This window comes from Gopherus evgoodei, chromosome 12 (assembly GCF_007399415.2).
Source record: "Gopherus evgoodei ecotype Sinaloan lineage chromosome 12, rGopEvg1_v1.p, whole genome shotgun sequence".
In the NCBI taxonomy this organism is placed as follows: Eukaryota; Metazoa; Chordata; order Testudines; family Testudinidae; genus Gopherus; species Gopherus evgoodei.
This window is the reverse complement of record NC_044333.1, coordinates 14,503,873-14,524,353: the sequence shown is the minus strand read 5'-3', so window position 1 is coordinate 14,524,353 and position 20,481 is coordinate 14,503,873. Positions and strand designations below refer to the sequence as shown.

The following is a 20,481-nucleotide window of genomic DNA, read 5'->3' as shown; positions in this document are numbered from 1 at the left end:
TTAGGGGCAAGAACACACCAAAAACACTGAGGTTCTGTCTTGCACAGGTTGGGATGGATATGAGTGACCAGTGTTACAGGTGTTACAGGTCCCTGTGTGCCATGGAGTCTAACTAGAGGATTTTGAGAGTGAGTCAGGCCAAGAAAAAGTGAGGGGTAAGGGTTGTTGGATTCTTCAGTTACCTTTCATACTTTGCAGAAGAAAGCGTTTACCTGTTATACTGTATCCATAAGAATAATGCTTGGGGCAGTATCTGTACTAGAAAAAAAATAGTATTAGAAAATATGTTTGATAACATGATGTTAAAAAATTGCCTTCAGTGTGGATGAAGGACAGTTGTATTAAACAATATGGTTAACCACCATCAGCTGATGCATTTTTAAACATGACTTTCCTTGTCCATTAATTCAAAATTGTGTTTACCACATTGTTTAACGTGTTTCAAGCATAATATCTTTTCCCAGTATAGATGAGGTCTTGAAAAAAAATCAATTTGATCTTGCCATATTGGCAGCTGTGACCCTCCTCAATGCACACCCTGTTTACTGTGCATCAAGAAAAATATTTGAACCACAATGAATAAACTGGTGAAAAAAAATGGTGTCCAGCAGTCTTCAGGCTATTCTTTACTGTAAAGAAATGTGCTACATTAAACTCCCAGTGCAATAAAACAGTTTATGAAAATAAGATTTATTTAGTCTAGCTTCAAGTGTTTCATTGTTTGTCCTGATTAAGCAGTCAAATAGGAAGTAAACTACAATAAAAGCTCTGGTATCCGACATGTTGGGGAAATGGGGGGTACTGGTTAATTGAATATTCTGGTTAACTGAATTATTTTTATATATTTTTTACCATTGGAATACTAATTGTCAAGGAACTAGAATACAATAAAATGAATAAAGTATAAAATAGGGTACAGGTACTCCCCAATCCAGTAGTAGTACTGCCCTGCAGAGTGGTTGGTCTCTTGAAGCACTTAGGTGTATGAAGTTTTCTATACAGTAGTTATCTTACGACACTACATATCACTATGCATGGTGCCTGGTGTATACCCAGATCACTAAAAATACACTTCACACTAAAACTATACTGAACATAATTTAAGACACTTCAGGATCTTGAGGTGCCTCGGTGTCGTCATTATCAACAACAATTATCATGGTAGATGTAGAAGGTGTAGGAGATTGGGCTGAATTTGTAATGACCCTGTGACACACCCTGGAAGCTGCTTTTTTGAATAAATCCCTAATACCAGCTTGCTTGCTTGTCTTCTGCCTCTTTTGCATAAAAGTAGAATGCAGAATGTGCAGTTGAATAACATGCTGGGCAGTATACTAGTCCCCAGGGCTGGCTACAGGGATTTTGCTGCCCCAAGCATTCCCCCCTTCCCCCCACAAAAAAGCAATCTGCGGCAATTCAGCTGGAGGTCTTTCGCTCTGAGCGGGAGCGAGGGACCCTCCACTGAATACCTGGACATGCCATCCCTCTCCAGCGTGGCCGCCCCAAGCACCTGCTTGCTAAGCTGTTGCCTGGAGCTGGCCCTGCTAGTCCCGGTTACTAGACTGAAGATTAGTATTCAGAGATATAGAAATGCTGGTAAATTGAGTGCTGGATAGTAGAGCCTTTACTGTATCATTTCAAACTATTCTGTATCCATCTGACAATCTGTACTATCTATTGATTGGAAGAAGTCAGCAGATTTTAATAGACAGATGACCAATTTGCTATTGTGGCAATAACTACAATAGCATTCACATTTTGTTATGTTTAAAATTTATTTTTTTTAATTTAATGGTTTCTGTAGATACTGTGGCAAAGTACCTGCTTCTCCTCTGCTGGCTCAGTCCCTTGCCGCCTTGGAGCCACAGGCTTGAACAAAGTAAAAGCCCTTCCTGGTCGCACAGGGTCTGGCCAATCCCGTCTCAGTCAGTCCCTTGATCAGATTTTTCTCTCCTTCTGGGGAGAGTGCAACCTGTCTTGCAGGAAGAGTTTCAGAATCCTGCTGCACCTACTCACTGACAGCTACTCTTCTTCTCTCTTCCCCCCTGCTTCCCTGCCAGGGAGAGTTTAAAAAGGTCCCCAGCAATTGGGGCCAGGTGAAGCTAATTAGTTCCCTGGTAACCCCTGTTCCAGCTGAACCTTGTTTCTCCATGGCTATCTCCCCTCAATGGATAGGGAGAGGCCTTTTAACCTCTCTGGGACTAATTACTACCCCTCTCCTGGTAGCTAATTGTCCTGAGTTTGCCACAATACCCTATTGAGAATCCTGTGGACTTGAGTCCCTTTTAATAATGCATATGATAGCTACCTAAGGGCAATATTCCTTTAAGTTATAGAGAGACCACCTCTAGTTCCAACTTCATATGTGCTAAATCCAGCAGGGGTGCCAGTAGTGACTATGGCTTTTGTTAATGTGTACATCTATCTACCAAGAACTTGGACTGAAGCAACCAAACCTTTTCAGATAGGCTACCAAATGGGCTTCAAAGAGAAGTGTTTTAAATCAGTGGTTCTCAACCTGGGGACCCATGAGCAGATTTCAAGGGGTCCACCAACCAGGGCCAGCATTAGACTCTCTGGGGCCCAGGGCAGAAAGCTGAAGCCCCATTGCATGGCGCTGAGCCCAGGGCGCTGAGCCCCACCACCCGGGGCTGAAGCCAAAGCCTGAGGCATGGGGCCCCAGTCAATTGCCATTCTTGCTACCCACTAATGTTAGCCCTGGCTTTTTTATGTATAGAAAAACAGTTGTGACGTAGGTGGGCAGTGGAGTTTTTATAGCATGTTGGAGGGTCCTTGGAAAGAAGAAGGTGGAGAACCTCTGCTTTAAATCATTGTTTAGAGAGGTTCAAGACACCCACCCTATTACTGAAAAAGTCCATATGCTGCTATCAGTCCTCTGAGTTAGAAAGTCCTTGTCTTTTGTGTAAGTTTTTAATTGCAGACCTACATTTTGACATGCAGAACAATTAACCCTAAGGAACTGTCTTAATAAAGTATGTGTGTGTGTGTTTGCTTATGTGTTTCTGAACTACCTCTGTAAAACAACAGTTGCCTGTTTTTCAAAGTTTTATGTCCGAGGATAAATACTCTTTAAAAAAACTGTTTCTTACGGACTTATAAAGTGCTCCTTTGGCAATGCTGCACAGCCAGCAAACTCTGGTTTTATGACAAGTTTGGAAATATTTGGTATTTTTCGTAATCTAGCTACTGCAGTCCTGTGATTTATGTGAGAATCTCTGATTTTGTTTTTAAAGCGAGTTTTTAGTTCCCTCAGTTGAAAAGAAAATCTTGAAAACATTGTGAGTGTACCCTCAAAAGGCAAATAAAAAAGCTGCCAACATTTATTGCTTTTTAACATTCGCATAGGGTTTTTAATTCAGTCCCATGATTTGTTGGGACCTGAGTCATAAATTTAATAGTTTGGGGTTTGCAAAACTGTATGCAATATGTATCAACTGATATTTTTACCTTGTCACATTTTGGTCTTTGTAGATGAGCCAAGGGTTGATTTTAAATGAGAATGGATTAAATACCCTCTCTGCGCACAGAGATGGTTAATCCAAATTAAGTTTTTCAGTATATGAGGTGTCACAAATCTCCTGTCCTTCCCCTACCTCACCGGTGTATAGTCTATCAAGGGCACCCCTCGCAGGCTTCTGGCTCCCTGTCTGTCACCTCGCTTGGGCAGAGTCTCACATTTGTCTCCCTCCTGACCAGGGTATTTTCAGGTTGCACAGCTCCCTGATGATGCTGTGAACTCTCCAGAAAAGTCAATCTGTTTAAGAAGGTTTGCTTCACATTTTTCCCCTCAGCAATGGCACACAGTGCTATTGCCAATAGTTATGTTACCCTACAGCACTTCCTGTGCAAGCCTGTTTATTCTTAAGGCAAAAGCATTATAGAAAACACATCAAAAACAATAAAAGAACCTATATGGCTGCTAATACATTTTACCAAAGATCACCCCCATTTTCTTCAACATGGAATCTGGCATGTGTCAGTCCTTCCAACCTTTCCCTAAGGATTGGGGTCCTCTGTCAACTGGAAGTCCTGATCCTGTTTAAAGCCAGGCTAGATATCTAAAAATCCTTTCTTTAGATTCTCCAGGGACCAACAGACAGATTGGGTCTTTCAGCTGTCCTGTTGTAACAGGTGATCAGCAAACAAGCGGTCCCCCTCTCAGGGCAAAGCTTAAAAGGCTGACACCATTGCGGTTTGCAGTCCCCTCCGCCCTAGTACTTCCTATGAATTCCACTTAACCCATTTTGTTCCAAAAGATCAATTATTGGCTATATTGTTCAGTCTAGTCCTTTGAAGTTCACATTATCTCCCTCAGATTGCATTAATCCTTGTTCCTCCTGCTGAATCATAGAATATTAGGGTTGGAAGAGACCTCAGGAGGTCATCTAGTCCAACCCCTGCTCAAAGCAGGACCAATACCAACTAAATCATCCCAACCAGGGCTTTGTCAAGCCAGGCCTTAAATACCTCTAAGGATGGAGATTCCGTGACCTCCCTAGATAACCCATTCCAGTGCTTCACTACCCTCCTAATGAAATAGTTTTTCCTAAGCTCCATCCTCTTTGGAACCCCCCTTCAGGTAGTTGAAGGCTGCTATCGTATCCGCCCTCACTCTCTCTCCTGTAGATTAAAGAAGCCCAATTCCCTCAGCCTCTTCTCGTAAGTCATGTGCCACAGCCCCCTGATCATTTTTGTTGCCCTCTGCTGGACTCTCTCCAATTTGTCCAAATCCTTTCAGTAGTGGGGGGCCCAAAACTGGACGCAGTACTCCAGATGTGGCCTCACCAGTGCCAAATAGAGGGGAATAATCACTTCCTTCGATCTGCTGGCAATGCTCCTACTCATCAAGTTCCATACAGTCTCACAGTAGTACACAAATATTTGTGTTTTCAATACAATGGACACTAAAGGCATTAAACTTTAATTCAGTAAGGTTTAACTTAATTCTGTAAGGTTTACCCAGAGTAGTGCAGGATACTGTCATATCTGTCATGAGGAAACTGGCATTGCTACTGATTGTGACATACTGTTCTATTGATAAATAGAGGAATTCAGTTACCAGGGCTGGGTTGCCAGTGTTGCAAAAGTATGAAACTTCTTTATTTAAAAATAAAAATGAAACACTTTCCAGAGCTGCGATACCATGTGGTAAGCCTGGTATGTAAACAAGACAAGTAATATAAATGGTCATACTACTTTTAAGTGGAAATTTAATTTAGAGGGTGTGGCAGGCGGAAAATAGGTGAGCAATCTATTCTCTAATTGTCAACTTTGTATTTCCAAATTGAAGTAACCATGTCAAATATATGCCTATATAAGCATTATAAATGTTAGAAGACATATGGCTAAATGTACAGTCACTATTATTTTGCAATTTTAGATTCCTCTTACCAATGCACTTTTTTTTTTTAATACACTCTTTAATTTGGGGCAACAAGCCGAACAGTGTCTGAGGAAAGTGACAGATTGTTTTTCATGTTAGGGAAAAATGTTTAACAAAATTGCCCTTAACTTTGTCCTTCACCTTGCTTACCATTTCAGTTTGTGACCTGACATTAAAAAATGAAAGTATTTTTGGTGCAGCATAGTTCATTTTTGTTTTTGTGTTTGCTACTTCATTATTTCATTCTCTGCTTGTGTTTGTTTGCATTTCTTTTACCTCAGCATTCTTTAAAAAAAATCTTGCTGTTCGTAAATGTTGTTGTAGATCTGATACATACTGTATGTGCACATTTAGGCTACGTAGTGGTTTGATCAGCTAAGATGAAATATAGGTGTTTTCTTAAGATTTTGATCATTTTTAGTAAACATACTAGTTTTAAGGTCATGAGAGACAGTCCATAGTGGCTGTTTTTTGGTCGCTTCCATCAGTTTTGTCTTAGCAAAAAGCCTCTATAACCTGGAGATGCATGGAATGGCAGACAGCGGTGAAATATGATCCTAGTTATTACTCTGCATACTGTACTGCAAAGGAAGCAGAGCTCTGAGCTCCCTGCCAGGAGAATGAGTAACAAAAACCAGAGCTGTTAACAGTAGCTTTCAGGCTATTGGCCTCCAGTGTGCATACTTAAGGTGAAGGGTGAACAGGAAGTGGATTCCAGGAAAAGGGGGGTGGAGTTGCAAGAAATTCATGGATTAGTCCAGAATGTGAGGAGCATGTAGGATCCAAGCCAAACTGAACAGTAGGTCTAACGAAATTCTTCCTGCTGCTAAGTCTTATTACTGTTATATGCTTCAGACTCTTTTAAGAATACTCAATCTTTGAATGAGACATCAGTTACAATACAGTGTCTTGAAACGGACATAATTAGAGCAAAGGTTTTGAGGCCTACTGAACATTTAGCTCAGTTTGAGAACAAAGCACTTCACCTTACCTATACCTTGTCAGCCTTGCCGTGAACTTTGGAATGAAACTAGCAAAACCAAATGTTATGAAAATATTTTTACACAATATACAGTGTATGTGCAATCTGAACATAGATGCATAATACTGATTCTGATTTCTCTTTACCAGGGCAGACTTTTGTTTTCTTCAAAAATAAACTGGTTATCTAATACTCATTGCAAAAGAACCATGAAACACATTCTGACAGAAAGATAACCATTTACAGTTTTTAAATAAATATCTAATAAAATTTTCCCTTATTGAATAGTGAGTGAAATTTATGAAGATACTTCAGGTTTTCTGTTGTCAGATATTACAATATACTATATTAAAACTAATAAGATTGTAGCTGAAATGCCCAATGTTTAATTCTTTGTTTTATAGTTACGTAGAATGTATTGTCCAAGAGAAGCTTGTTTTATGAGTTTCTCTTGCAAAATAATGAAGTGAGAGTAGAATATCATGTGTCTCAATATCCTGCTCTCAGAAGCCCATTTCTCTTTGAAATTGGAGTAGATTTGGGTAGGGGGTCTGTGTGCCCTCCTTATATATTATTTAAATGAGCTATAGAATTACAATGTATTTTTCTAGAGACTTTTTTCCATAGGTGGTAAGTGAATATGCTAATTTTGAATATTGAGAAGACTACCAGTTGGCTTGATTATTTTCTCAAGTTTTAATAGTTTTGTGAGGGTGGATGGAAAAAATACCATGTCAGACTGATTTTTTTTTAATAAAGCGTTTTATTAACTGCATCTATTAGATGAAGCCTGTAATTTAGGGGGAAAAACCTCATTAAGTAGGTATAGGTTTGGATTTAACTTTTAAATTTGATTTTTAAGTTAGGGAAAATAGAGGAACTTAATGTGGTTTATCATTTGAAAATGCTCATTTCAAATGAAATATATTCACAGCAGTCTTACTTGTGTATATTTTATTTCAATATACATTAGTTTTTAAAATATGCCATGGTCACTAACACTTAGTCATGTGCAGTTTAAAAGCTGGTATAATCTAGAATGTTTTATGGTCATGATGTATTTTCTGTAGGTGCTATAATTTAATTACAGCAAGAACAATGCAATATTATCTTTAACCATAAATTTTATAGCCTTCAATTGTGCATATTTTATTATAGGTCAAACAGTGTTTCCACAATCATCAATCAATATCACTTTGTATTTTATTCTTATTGCATTGAAGTGCTTTAACTGAGTTAGTGCAAATTTTGTTGAATTCTCCCACTGCATTACTTTTGTAATGTTTTAGGACTTCATAAGATGGTGTAACATCCGTTGTAATAAGTTCAGCCTGTGTACCTTAATAACAAAGAGCATTAAATCCTTTAGAAAGTTTTGGTTTACTAATATCATTTTTTTTAACTTTGAAAATATTTACACAAATGGAATTGTACTATGGATTTTCAAACCTATCCACTGTAGTCTGAGATGCTGGAAATGTATGAGGAATTGTATGTGTTTTACCTTTTTAGGGAATTTTTTTTACAAAAGTATACTAGAATTTGATAAAAAGAACTTTTAGTTTTGACTTAAATAATTTTCCATTTCACAATTTTAGGATCTCAGATTGCCTAATATTTATTAAGCTATTTTGGTGGTCTTATTGATTTTATTAACTAACAAAACAGAAAAGGTTTTAATATGTTTAGATTTCATATTAATTTTTAAGCACTGTCAGTCCAAAGAAAAGTAGACTTGCACTATTGTAACTGTGTTCCACATAAAAACAAATGTAGACATACTGTAAAATACATATTTTTCAGTGAGCATATGGCCATTGCACACTTAATTTTATACTTGTAAGCATTTTCATGGAAGTATGCTGCCACCACTATTGTTAATGGACTGATTACATGTGTTAAAGGAGGGGAATACAGACGTCGGAGCAAAGGAAGGTTTTTATCTAATCAGCAATATTGATACAAATGGATGAAATAGAATGAAGTGGTAGTAGTTTTAACTTCAGATTTTTTCTTTTCTGGCTAAAAATCAGATACTCTAAGTTTACTGTTGTAACTAATATATTCAGTGAACTAAAAATCTCATTGCAATTTTGAGACTGGCTAGGAAACTAAAATTGTATTTGTGCTGGTGAGCACAAGCTCTTAACTGTACTTGCTGCTGTCTTGTTACTAAGCAACAGATGACACTGCATTTGTAAAATGAATTTGTCATGCCCTTCTTGAAAAAAGTGAATGAAATTCCAAGCTGCTATCCCAGAACAAGACTCAAGTTCTGTGCTCTGGACTGCTGTGTGTGTAGATGACACCTCTGTAACCCCGCTGTATAAAGCCCAATGTCTTAGGTTTTATGCAGATGGAATGGATGTCACTCTCTGATATTATTATATATGAACACAAATTTATACACATACGTGCATATGCATGAAAACATTATGTAATATAATATATAATAATGTTTTCATGCATATGCACATATGCATGAAAACAATAATTCTGCAAGCATCTTGAAATTCAGATATCAGAGGGGTAGCCGTATTAGTCTGGATCTGTAAAAAGCGACAGAGTCCTGTGGCACCTTATAGACTAACAGAAGTATTTGTTGCTTTAAAATTCAGAAACATTTTGAAATCATGAAATGCCTGGAAAAAAAAAGAAAAAATTAATAATACTGCAGACAGTTAGAATCTATGTGGTATACTGTGTATTTCATGTGTCCCTAATTCATCTGCTGTTGTATTTATGTAGTTTTCTTTTCTGCCTACTAGTATTTTATATGGAAAATGTTTGCTATTTTGCAGCGTTCATCAGGGAAGTGGCAAAGACAGTTGGAGTTGTAATATTTTTCTGTGAGGATCATTCTTTATAGCATCTGCTTTAGTGTTAGATTTATGCAGTTGGCACTATATTACTATTGCTACTTATCCATCTTTGGATAGAATTAAGGTGTTTGAATCAGTCCTTTATTATTTTTGTTTAATTTTAACTAGCAGTAATGGTTGATTATCTGAGTCCTTTTGAGATTGTTCTGGTTGTCAAACATGATTAGGTTATTCTGTTTTGATTTTGTAAATTTGTGTATTTTTTCCTCAAAATATTTTCTGGTTTAGGTTTATTTTGAATATCTTTTTTTTCTTGCGTAATTGCAAGATCCATTAGCTGTATTTAGAATTAATGTATACCAAATACAATAGTGAAACAAACTCAAGAATTAATTAGCAGATGGCAGGCATGGAAGGAGTCTTTTGTCAAGACGTTTGCAGAGTTGTCACATATGCCAGTGAGCGTTACCAATTGCCCAAAAAGAATAATTTAGAAAATAGTCTTTAAATTGTTGCAGGAGAGAGCCACAAAGGTACCACTGAATGTATAAATATTATTAGATGCAACATATGTCTGGCTAACAACATTCAGAAAAATATCAAGTAATTTAGTTATCTGAAAAGTGCTAACCTAGTGATAAAATCATGTGCTAATTATGCAAGTTCAGTAGCTGGAAGAAGAGCTGTCTAGCTAGAGAAGAAACAAAGTCAAGCATATCTTGGATTTTATCTAAATGGAGGGACCCATTGAATGTGCTGTCCATGTGACCCATCTGTATGTCAGTCCGCTCAGATGCAAAAAGAACAGAAGTAGAATGAGTAGAAATCTGAATCAGGTGCCCACTAAACTATTTTCTGCAACATTACTTCTGAGACTTCAAGTCTATAAGCAGCTTCCACTTAACTCCTCCTTTCCTCCCCATCGCTCCTCCCTCCCTCTCCCCCTCCCCCACTTGCTAGGGAAGTATGTCTTCAATTTTACAAAATGTGGAATTTTCCTTTTAAACATTCAACTGTTCCAACACTCAGGTGGGAAATATTCTCTCCTGAGCAAGTCACTAATTTAGAAGTCTGATACACCTCCACTTCGATATAACATGAACTGATATAACACGAATTCGGATAGAACGAGGTAGAGCAGTGCTTCAGGGGGTAGGGGCTGTGCAGTTCGGTGGATCAAAGCAAATTCAATATAATGCAGTTTCACCTATAACACGGTAAGATTTTTTGGCTCACAAGGACAGCATTATATCGAGGTAGAATTGTATTTCAAGACATGCAAGAAGGCTAGAAACCAGAGCATTGTATTGAAAAAAGGAAGATTCTGAATCTCTTATGGTATTTGATTCTTGCTCTGAAAGTTTCTGTGATATAACTTAAAAATCAGATAATTAAGTACAGAAAAACTACTTGAGGGCACTTGCAGGCTTCTAAAATATACTTGTTACAATTTTTCTTTCCCGCTAAAGTTTATAGTTTTACTCATGATAGCTGAGACACATTGCCTTTCAGGTGGAGGGATATGAAAAATAAATATCCCTAAAATAATACTCTAAAATAATTTTTCCATTTTATAAAAATAATCTGTGGCATATTCAGAATTACATGACTCTATGGTGTAATTCATGTGGCGTAGTTTCTGGCAGTTGTATTGGATAACTTGTGTACATCATTGTTTCACTATGTGAGAGTAAGGCGGCTGTTCCAAGCTCATGTCAATAAAATTATACCATATATACACATCTGTACGTGGGGAGATAATTAACTAAAAAATTACCCTCATCGCAAAATCTGTCCTTGTGCACTAGCGCTCTTGTTTTTCTTAAACAAGATAACTTGTGATTTTCTGTGCTTCAGGTCTTGACTCAACTCTTAGTTAAGTGTGTTTATAAGAAATTGAGGCAAAAAGACTTTTTTAGGAGATCATTGTACAAGTCTAGGGAACAAAGACGTGACTGGATGTTAAGTGTCTTTCTTCCAAAACAAATATTTTCTTGATTAAGAAGTCAGCAACTTTCTGTCTGAGATTATATAGGGAATTTAAGGGGACCATAAGCCGCTCCAGATCTTCTGCATGCTCCATGTACTCCACTGAGTGACATCTAAAATTTCTGGATAGCAGATCACCAGGCTATAGGGTTATATCCTTATGTTCAGTACAGGTAATTTCAAAGTCTTCCTTAGTAGCACCCTGGATTCAAAGTGCTCACCACCTTTTAATAGCAGAACAAAGTAATTGTGGAAACAGCCTGTTAAAATCCTGCTATGAAAGGAAAGACTTGTACACTGAAAATTCAGAACTCTCATACACAGAACAGTGCCCAAAAAACTTAAAGGTGAAGGTCATCTAGCAAATACGGCCTTCTCTGAAATGTTTTTCAAAACTCAAGAATGTGACTGCTGCTTTCCCCTATACGAGGCACTGTCACTCTCAGCTATCATGCTCAGCCAGCAAACAGGATCTTGCAAGTCTTCTGAAACACAGGGGTCATAGGATCCTTTTGTTCAAGGATGAATCTGGGGCCATTGTTCCTCGAAACCACAAATTTATGGCATATGTTCCTGTTAGTTTAAAATGTGAGAGTCATGCAGAGGCGAAACAGATGTGTTTCAGGGCAAGAAATTACTTACAATTATATATACAATCAGTTCAGATGGTTGCCTATGTTTTGTCCCTCTTCCTTTTCCCCCCCCCACCCCCTCCCCCAGGACACACTATACCTATTACTTAGACAAATAGGCCTTGGCCTATGTTTTAAAAGAGCTCTTCATGGACCCTTAAATTCAACAGTGACTTACTACTATACTTGAGAAGCACTCTGTAGTGCCAAATGTAGCAAGTATGATTTGTTTATACATAGTCCATACTAGTCTGAATTTGTTTATACAAAAACGAGAGAAAACATTCTATTCAGATAAAGCCTAATAGTTAAATCATATATGTTAATTTTACATATGGTGAACTGAAGGACAGATTAAGATACTTGATCAGGTGATAGAAAGTTTGTGGCAGGGCTGAGAACAGAACCCATATCTTTGAAATCCTGGTCCAGTACCTTAACCATAAGAACCTGCTTTCCTTCTCTATTGAGGTAAAAAACAAGTGGCCTTTCTCCTCTCTCTCTCCCTCCCCCTCTCTTCCCACCCTCCCCCCAAATTTGAGTGTCTAAAGTTAACATTTGAATTATTATTGTTTTCACCTACATGAAAGTCAGCTAGCTTTTATGGTTGTTCATCAACTCTAATTTTCAGATGCTGAAGAAGTTAAGCACCCTTGAAAATCAGGCCACTTTTGTGTAGTCAATCTGGTTGACAATATGGATGTGTGTTTACTTTAGGTACTTAAAGTTTAAAATTTTGTCCAGTGCTGCTTAATTTTATAACAGCTTTTTGTCAGCACAGTCAATTTATTTAAAACTGAAGTGCTTGTGTATACTTTGGTTCACACTGGTAGCCTTGTTACATCTTAAAGCTTTTACTGATTGCCAGGCTATCTGTTAGAATCAGCATGACCACCTAATACAGACCCAACTGTATGAATTTCAAAGAAGGGCAGCCTATGTTCAAGTTTTCAAGTGGAGTTCGATTTGATGGCTTTTATTCCTAGAGGAGCTAGGGGTTAGTCCCCAAAGTGGGTCATGGCCTCATTTTAATGGGGTCACCAGGGCTGGCATTAGACTTGCTGGGGCCTGAGACTTAAGTCTGAGCTCCACCTCCCAGGGCCAAAACTTGAGGGCTTCAACCCTGGGTGGCGGGGCTTAGGTTACAAGCCCCCTACCTGGGGCTGAAGCCCTTGGGCTTTGCCACCCTCCCCCCTAGAGTGTTGGGGCTTGTGCAGGGGCTTTGGCTCCCCTGCCTGAGGCAGCGAGGCTTGGGGACTGGGCTCAGGCTTCATTCCCAATTCCTGGGATTGTGTAGTAAATTTTGTTGTCAGAAGGGGGTTGAGGTGTACTGAAGTTTGAGAACGCCTGTGACTTAACATTATCCTATTCAGGGATATTCTTTGTAGATCATTACCATGATTGAGAATGTTGATGCTAAGTCTCTGAAAAATGAATCCAGGAATGTAATTTAGATGTTTCTTAGAAACAACTGACACATACTTTGCATCCCTGAAAGTTGTTGGCATTCTTCTTACTTTAAAAAAAAATAATCAATTTCTATTACAAAAAGTGGCAGCTGTTGACTTGTGACTGTGCATTTGTTTGTGGTATTTTCCCTTCATGTTTTGCAGACTGAAATACCAAAATAAACTCAGTATTCAAGACCTTTTTTCACAAACAACCTACATTGATTTAGTTGGGGATTGATCCTGTTTTGAGCAGGGAGTTGGCCTGGATGACCTCCTGAAGTCCCTTTCAACTCTGATATTCTATGATTGGTAGTGACAAGAGCCTCTACCTGTAGTTGTCGGGGTGGGTGGAAGAAAGGGAATTCTAACCATAGCTAGCATATCATTATTGAAACAAACCTGAAATGATTTTGTACGTAAGCACTCTCTTACTGGAGAAGTAGAACATTATCTTTGAATTAGAGCATTGTTTTTATGCTTGTATGTTCAGAACATCATGCTGTAAAACAGGGGATACTTGTTCTTATCTACAATTTAAAAAAAAACTTTAGGAACTGCTTTAGAATATGGCACCAGTTGTTTCAGGCAATGGAATATATTTAAGTATAATTCAAATATTCAGAAAAAAGATTCTTCAACTTATTGTAAATAATCTCACTAGAAAAAACAGTTATCATGCTTTCCATGACTTACTCCATACTCTCTTTGGCTTAGATTGTCACCAGTCTAAAAGGATTAAGAACATAGTTCTAAAAGAGATTTTGCACCTTCTTAGTTGGGTTCCTTTTTCTTCACTAGATTGTGGAAGCTACAGCTACTGTGGGTTACAGTGCTCTGTCAGCTTGCTTTAGAAATTCTATTAAATCACTGAAGTAGGTGGTGAAGAATAACCTTAGTTCTTATGAGCCTTGAAAGCAGCTACCAGCTGCTGCAGTTAAAGAACACCAACTGTCAAAGAGGAGGCAGATAAACTATGGTAGAGGAATGCATAAATAATCATTATAATTATGTTAAACTGGATGAAGGTAAAGGAGAAAGGGTTAGACTGCCAGGAAGGGAGGACTTCAAAGAGCTGAACCCAAGACAATTGGTTGGAATAGAATCGTATAACCTTTTTCAGGTTTTTGCTTCCCAGATAGGCCCATGCTTTAAGAACTGTGCACACTTTCCTACTTGAAAAACACCCAGTATATGCTTGCAATTCAGGATTGTCATATGCAGTAGTGTATGGAAGTACATTGCAGGTGCGTGCCACTCCATTACACAGAGTTTGTGCTGTTTTCAGTATGTGCATGTATGTGAAAATCATTCTTGTGAGAATGTTTTGTGTTTCTAAATATTTAGGCCATCATTTTTTCACCCAAATACTTTTTCCTGACTGAACCATAGATCTGAATGCCTTGAGGTTGGAGGTAAGGAATTCTCAGAGTTTCTTTACCACTTGCTCCTCCTGTTTGTCTGACAGAGCCCAGGTCTGCTGACCTTCATGGCACTCTGAAGATTGTGGAGGGAAAGAAAATTCAATGGCCTCAGTCCAGTGCTTAATAAAGGTATTGGTCCTAAAAATATTTACTTTGGTCTGTCAGTGTCTGAGAGGGCGGACTAGGCTCAGAGGCCCTCCTCCTGGAGGCCTCAGGATCCTGCCACATGCATCCCAGGAAAGAGAAGCAGTGGAGCTAAGTGTTCCAGGTAGCCTAGAGAGGCTGCAGGAAGCAGCCAGTCAGGGTCCGGTAGGGCCATATGAAAAGGAGCTGCAGTGCCAGTGACAGGCAGTTCCCTGCTGGAGCCACAGGAGTGAAGATCGTGCTCCTGTCTGGACAAAGGGAACTGCAGCAGCACCACAGACACTCCGTGCTGGCAGAGACCAGGGGAGTGAGGAAAGAGCTTCTGGCTGGCTGCTGGGTGAAACAGGGTGCAGGCTGAGGCCATAGGGAAGTGGCCCAGGGAACTGAAAACAATTTTGTTAAAGGGACATGATGGTGCATGGCTGCTATTCTTAGGATCCCTGGGGTGAGACCTGGAATAGTGGGTGGGCCTGGGTTCCCTCCATAAGCCACTGGGGAATTGGCCTACCGTTGGACAGCAATAAACCACCAGAAAGGGATCTGAACTACTTAGTGGCCCAGTTGGAGAGTTAGGGCTGTCAGGGTCTGGAGAGGATGAAACCATTACCTCCAGGGAGGAAGTCCTGAGGATATGGCCCAATACCACAGTTGGGACTGTTTAAAGACTTTTAGACGCACCCGACTAGAAAGGGGCACTTGTGAGAGGTGCGTGCTACCCCATTACGCAATGTTTCTAGTGTTGGTAGGCCATGGGATACCATATCATAGGTTTATCATTCTTATTATAGTGTGTATTCTGCATTTCAATTCTGGGATGCTTTTAGAAGAAAGCATTAGAGTGAAAGATTTATACTCTTGTCATGCCAACAGCTTAGCATACTCAGAGGCAATTTGGCACATTACTTTCTAGTTCTGGTGGGTTATCCATATAAAGGATGCTAAAATTACATTCTTCTTTGAGTGCCAGTCCCTATGGATATTCACTTTGTGGATATTCCTGTGCTTTGTGTCCGGGGACAGCAAATTTTTCAATAGCAGTGTCTGCTGGTTCCAAGGCTTCACCCGGCGTTGCGTCATACTTTCAACCAAGGAGTAGTGTGGACCAATCACCCTTCCAGCTGCTTACTGCTGCTTGCGGTCTGAGTTGATGCCCCTCTGAGTCTGTAGCTTTATAGCTCTACTTATTCTACCTGTACTATATTGCAAATAGTTTATTATTTTAGCAGGTAATATATAGGTAGTTAGTGGGGATCAAGAGGGTTCCCCCACCATTTGGGGCACTTGGTATGCTCAAGGCCCCAGGCTTCAAACTCTGCCTGGTGGGTCTTTCTGGTAAGTGACCCACACAAGAGCTGCCTGCTCTGCTCAGGAAATTACACAGTCTGTTGAAGTGTGAGATTTGCCATTCCTTTCCCTCATGTACTAGGCAGTCATGGGAGGTCAGATTCCATAGGTACCTGATGAAGATCTCCATGAAGCCCTGGTCTGATCTGGAACTCTCCTGCTTTTTTTTGTTAGCTGGAGCCTTTGGGCAGTGCTCTTCCAACACAGGCACCTTTGAGCTTGAGACCCATGAAACGCAAACACGAAGAGATGGTGAAACATCCTTGGGGGAGAGGGACCCTCCATAAGAAGAGACAACAGTCACTTCTTACATCCTGAAAGAAAAGGACTGCCTTGCCGACTCCCTTGGTACTGGGTGAGACTCCATGCCCCGGAGCAGGTGCCTCTATAGCTCATGGGGAACTTGGACTGACAAAGATGATACTGGGAGATTCCAGTGCTCTGAAAATGTCCACAAAGGTGCAAAGGGACAGGAAGAAGAATTCACCTTCCCCGCTGGTGGTATAAGCCTGCACCAGCAGACTACCTGAAGACTCCTGTAAGCTCTCCTTCAGCCAGACCTCATTACACCCTTCTCAGGAACCTGATGATCTACACAGCTCCAGAGTCAATGATCCTGTTAGGCCAGGTTCTAGTGACATGTCAGTATGTCATCTTTATATCATTCACCAGTACTGACCAGAGTGTGGATGCACCAGGATCATTGAACGCTATTTGCCAAGGCACACCTTTGGCCACACTACCGCAAGACAAACCATAGTGATGGTTGTGCCTGTATAGTCAGGTAACTCTTATACTCTGTGGGTGAACAGAAGGTCCCCATGGTCTTGAGAAGGAACATTAACGTGGACAGTGCTTCCAGAGTCTCCTGGACACCCTGGGTCCATACTGTGGAGCTAGAGACGACCGGTATTCCCCTGCCCTTGGGGTCCACTTCCATACAGTGTGATCCTACTGGCCATACTGGAGTTCTTGAAATCCATACTCTCGAACCCCAGAGTAAGAAATCTAGATCACCGCTTCAGACAGAAATTGCCTCCAAGAGAGGAGCGTCAGCCTCCTGAGAGCAGAAACAGTCAGTACCGCTGGATCTGCCAACAAAGTCATCTTCAATTCTGGATGAGGTGGTAGCGCTGGTCTCCCCGCTCCTCTCCAGATGACTATAGGCAGTACCAGGAACATCTGCGGAGGATTGCAGAAAGCCTACACATCCCACTGGATGAAGGCCAGGATCCTACACACAGACTTCTGGTTGGTCTCTCTAGTCTAAAGCTCCTTCTGTGGTGGCTCTCCCTAGTGATGAAGCCATTTTAGAGCCTGCTCAGGACATCTGGCACACACTAGTCCCCCAAACTCTAAGAGGGCTGGAAAAAAGTGTTCCAGGGGGTGGAATATCTATTCTCCCCACCTTAACTTGAACACTTGGGTTGTCTGAGCGATCACATTGTAGAGCAGGTCCACTTCTTCAGTCAAAGATGCCAAGAGGCTAGATTGCTTCGTCAGAACTTTTCTTCTTCCAACCTGCTGTTCTGAATTGCGAACTACAAGGCATCCATGTCAAAATATGACTTTACTAATTACAAAAAGCTGTTGGCGTTAGTCATTAAATTACCTCAAGAATATAGGCCTCAATTCTAGTCTATCCTAGTGAGGGGAAGCTGTTTGAAGGATCATCCCTACAGACATCACTTGATGCAGTGGACACAGCTTCCTGTGCCATGGTGGCAGATCTCTTGTCTGTAGTCACTGGGGTTTCCCAAGGAGCTCCAGGTGATGGTTGAAGATCTCCCCTTTGAGGGTAACAACATTTTCAGTGGGGAAAAACCAATGAGTCACTTCTCTCTTAAGGACTCTCTCACCGTCTGTTCCTTGAGAATATATACCCTGACTTCTCACAGAAAATATTCTAAGCCACGCTGGATAGCTACTAACTAACCCCTCAGCTATTCTATCAGCAGAGGACCTGTGAGCCACCGAGAAGCATGGTGGGTGCAGCATGGCAGACACACCTCACCACTGCCACGCTCTCTCCAGATGCTGCAGCCTACCGAGAAAACATTGTGATGAGATGCTCAAGAGCTGTCAGTCAGTCCTTGCACAAGAAGTCTCTCCCCACCTCTTTCTGTGGAGAGACACTTCCTGGCCTGTTTCCTTCCAAGGTGGCAGCATTTAACATCAGACCAAATGGGTTTTGGAGGGCATTGCATTTGGGTAGGTGTTTGAATATTTCTTCCCCATGCCTATTCATAGACTGCTGTCATGACAGCATCCTCCTACAGGAGGGAGACCTTCTCATGTAGTTAGGGAGTGTTGAGCCAGTACCCCCTCGTTACAGGGGGAGGGTTCTTATTCCAAATATTTCCTAATCTCTCAAAAGAGAAGTGGCTGGAGACTTACCCTGAACGTTGGGCAGATGAACATCATCTGCTGCTCAGGTTTCAGAATTATTACCACGGCTGCTATAATCTCCTCCCATGAAGGCGACTGGTTTGTGGCTCTTAATTTGAACAATACTTCTTTTCATATTGATGTCCATCTAACACACAGGAGATTGGTAGATTTCACGGTGGGCCTAGAGCATTTCTAATACAAGGCACTGCCATTTGGTATTTCGATGGCCTCAAGGGCTTTTGCAAAAGTCATGGCTGTGGTGGGAGTGCACATGTCATCAGTGCATTTCCATATTTCCCTACCTACCTGCTCATGGGATGATCATATCAGGAGGTATAGGTAGCAATCCCCTCCTTACTAGACCAGTGCCGCTCCTTGGGACTTCAAGTAAACAGTTTCCCTTCACTAGGATAGACTCGAATTTACACCTGCAATGTCTATAAAGTTTCTTGGAGCCAGTGTAGACGTGACTGCAGCCAGAGCCTAATTAGTGAAGATCCCTTGTGATGAGATCTCATATTTGACTTCATTTCAATCCTCAGACGACAGTCTGATCCTGCTTGTTTTTGCTATGTCACATGGCCACATATGACTGTGTGACCCCTTTGCAAGACTCCACCCTTATGATCTCTAAGCTTAGCTGAGGAAGGTATATGCTCAGAGCAGAGACTTCCTGAACAAAAGTGTTTCACGTTCTCACAGTGTCCTCATGTCACTTATCTGGTGGGAGAACAGGGACAAGGTTTGTGTAAGGGTTCCCTTTATTCCTGTCCCTCTCACAAAGACACTCGTTAAAGATTTCTCTCCTGGGCTGGGATGTGCACCTGCAGAGCCACCTGGACTCTGCAAGAGTTCACACTTCACATCAACCTTCTCAAACTTCAGTTAACTCATGAAACATGCCGGAGGTTCTTGTCCTTCATTTGATCCAAGTCAAGTTAGACAACATGACCACTGTTTATTATATAAACAAACAGTAGGAAGCAAGGTATGCCTCATTTTGCAGGGAAGAGATCAAGTTTGTTTATCTGCCATGTCCGCAGGTTTGGCCGATCGTAGCGCCCACTGGCTGCGGTTCGCTGCCGCAGACCAATAGAGGCTGCCGGAAGTGACGCGGCCTGAGGGATGTGCTGGCTGCCCTTCCCGCAACCCCCATTGGCCAGAAGCCACAATCGGCCGAACCTGCAGATGCGGCAGGTAAACTGCCCAGCCCACCAGGGGCTTTCCCTGAGCAAGTGGCGGACCAGCTTAGAGAACCACTGCTTTAGATGATCTCCAAAGTTGTTTGACTCCATTGCTGAGAGAATGAAGGCACAGAAAATAACTTCCCAAAGACTCTTGAAATAGATTTCCAGTTGTATCCTCTTTGGCTTTGAGTTTATGGAAGCCTTTCCTCCTCAATCTGTCAGCGCTTAAGCTGCCTTGGTGGCTTCCCTGCAAGGAATCCCACTCTCATAGATCTGTAGAGAGGCTGCTTAGGGTTCTATTCACACATCAACTAGGCACTGTGCCTTGATTCAAGCCATGGCTGGGGATGCAGTGGTGTGCAAGCTGTGGTGCAGAGCACGTCCTTGCACCCACCTGCTCAATTAACACTGCTTGGGAATCACCCACAGTGAGCACCCTTGGAGACCAGCAGTCAAAGGAAGGTTACTTACCTTACAGTAATTGAAGTTCTTAGAGATATGTGGTCTGTATGGGTATTCGTGTCCTGCCCTCCTTGCATTATGCTTGGATCCTCTTGGATTTGCAGGAGAGTAGGAACTGGAGAGGCGGTAGGTCTGCACTGCCTGTTATGCCATCTGCCTTCAGTTGAAAGCACAAGGAGGCGAAGGGCAAAGGTGTGGACCAACAGACACTGCTACTGAAAAGTTTCTGGTGCCCTGAAAACAGAGTGTATG

At 41.0% G+C, this 20,481-nt stretch overlaps 1 protein-coding gene across 10 annotated transcripts in view; it reads left to right on the top strand.

Annotated features, from left to right (window-relative positions):
- The window catches only part of CHD9 (chromodomain helicase DNA binding protein 9), a 204,044-nt gene that overhangs the window by 28,999 nt on the left and 154,564 nt on the right, over positions 1 to 20,481 (top strand). Inside the window, exon 1 of one of the 10 annotated variants that reach the window (XM_030581914.1) lies at positions 131 to 155. The exons of 8 other annotated variants lie outside the window; for them this stretch is intronic. The gene's annotated coding sequence lies outside the window, so the exon portion shown is untranslated. Of the gene's footprint in view, positions 1 to 130; positions 156 to 6,178; positions 6,204 to 20,481 lie in introns of those variants that run through there. One more of the 10 variants, XM_030581913.1, reaches the window with a different exon arrangement.